The 1,655-nt window shown below is 47.5% G+C and overlaps 1 long non-coding RNA gene across 1 annotated transcript; it reads right to left on the bottom strand.

Annotated features, from left to right (window-relative positions):
* Positions 1-412: 412 nt before the first annotated feature.
* On the bottom strand, positions 413-1,182 carry LOC139181457 (uncharacterized). Its single transcript, XR_011565405.1, has 2 exons — positions 907-1,182; positions 413-717 (listed from the first exon to the last, which is right to left on the bottom strand). It is a non-coding gene; the product is annotated as an uncharacterized lncRNA (long non-coding RNA).
* Positions 1,183-1,655: the final 473 nt, after the last annotated feature.

The following is a 1,655-nucleotide window of genomic DNA, read 5'->3' as shown; positions in this document are numbered from 1 at the left end:
GATTCTTTACTGTCTGAGCCACCAGGGAAGCCACACAGGGTAGGATGCACCAAACACCACTGTGTCGTGGCCTAGAGGTGATTGTTTGATGTATTTTTCTGCCTTTGGGGTAGGGGCCAGTGACACATTTCACCTAATATAGGTTACTGCAATCTATACCATGATGTGATATGACTATTGTCCAACCCCCCGCAAGCCCATGCAGAAACTCCAGGACATAGCCCCTTGCCTGGAAGATAGTGTGAAGAAATTTGTCTTTAGTGCTCAGACCTCACCTCAATTTCTGGCTAACTGTAGACCTTCTGTTCCAATCCCCAACCTCAAAGAACCCCACCTTTGTCTGTCTCACACCCCTGCCTCTCCCCTTCTTCCCTCCTGACCATCAGAGAGCTTACAAAGACAGACACAAATCTTCAACAACAGGTTTTTATTTTTCTCATAACCATGAGTGTAACTAGCCATTTCTCATGAGCTAGACTTTAAAGATTCTGCAGGGATTTCTGTGGTCTCCGCCACCATTCCCAAATTCTGCCTGCCCTGGTCATCACCAGAAATGGTGGGTTTCTTCACAGTCTCTTGATTTTGCTTTGGTTCAATTTGGTTTTCAGTCCATGTCTCATTCATCCTGGGATGACAGTTGGTTAGTGCTGGCATAAAGCGTCTTCTGCTCACATTCCCTTGACGGCATCTTTTCACTTGCATGATTCTCTTGGCTTTCTGGAAAGACAATACAATCAGCACAGAGGGGCCATGGTTTGGGGGGAGAGGGTGGGGGATAGATGAGAACAGGGGCTTTGAGAAAAGGACTGCAGGCTCAAGAGGGGAGTGCCAGGTAAGGCCAGGGTAAGACTCTTGTGGGAGTGTTAATGGGGAAGAGGATGAGGATTTTGAGTGGGGTCATCTCACCTTCACACTACCTCCAGGCCTGTATGCAGAGGGCATCCTCTTCTTCCCTGCTTTGGTGTTTGAGGTCTGCTGTTCTACAGAAGTGGTAGGTGTTTGTGATTTCCAGCTCTCCCTCTCCATATTGGTGCTCCCAATGCTCCACCAGTCTTCCTGATCTGTCCATATATGCCCCTCCCAGAACAAGAAAGGGCCACACCCTTAGGCTTTGTTTGGTCAGCAAGGCTCTCTTCCAGCCAATGGTAGCCCTGGAGGGCTTAGACATCACCAAGCACCATCCTGACACATTCATGGAGGAGGGGGAGATGCTGGCAAGGCCAAATCGCTCTGGTAGGAGAAAGGGGTCATTTTTAACACTCTTAAATGACCCTTGAAACTGACCTATCACCCTTCTCATCTCCCCATGTCAAGTCTGGTGGATTACACGGCAGGGAGAGGGTGTCTCCTCCAAACATTTCCCAGAACCACCATATTCAGTGGTGTGCTCTGGTTTCTCTTATGCTTCAACCTTACCAAGGGTTTTTGGTATGTCTCACCTTCAATCCATCCAGGGTAATATGACCATATTTAAGTCCGTGTGGATGGGAATTATCTCATTTCCCTCCTACAAATATCTCTACACACTTTGAAGACCCACTCACTTCTTGGCTACTACCAAGGAAATTTTTCATCCTACCTTTTTTCTCCAGTGTCTATACAACTCTCCTCAGTTTTCTGTTTTCCAGTCTTAAATCACTGCCTTCAGGCTGTCA

This window comes from Bos indicus, chromosome X (assembly GCF_029378745.1).
Source record: "Bos indicus isolate NIAB-ARS_2022 breed Sahiwal x Tharparkar chromosome X, NIAB-ARS_B.indTharparkar_mat_pri_1.0, whole genome shotgun sequence".
In the NCBI taxonomy this organism is placed as follows: Eukaryota; Metazoa; Chordata; class Mammalia; order Artiodactyla; family Bovidae; genus Bos; species Bos indicus.
This window is presented reverse-complemented; position numbering and strand designations above follow the sequence as displayed.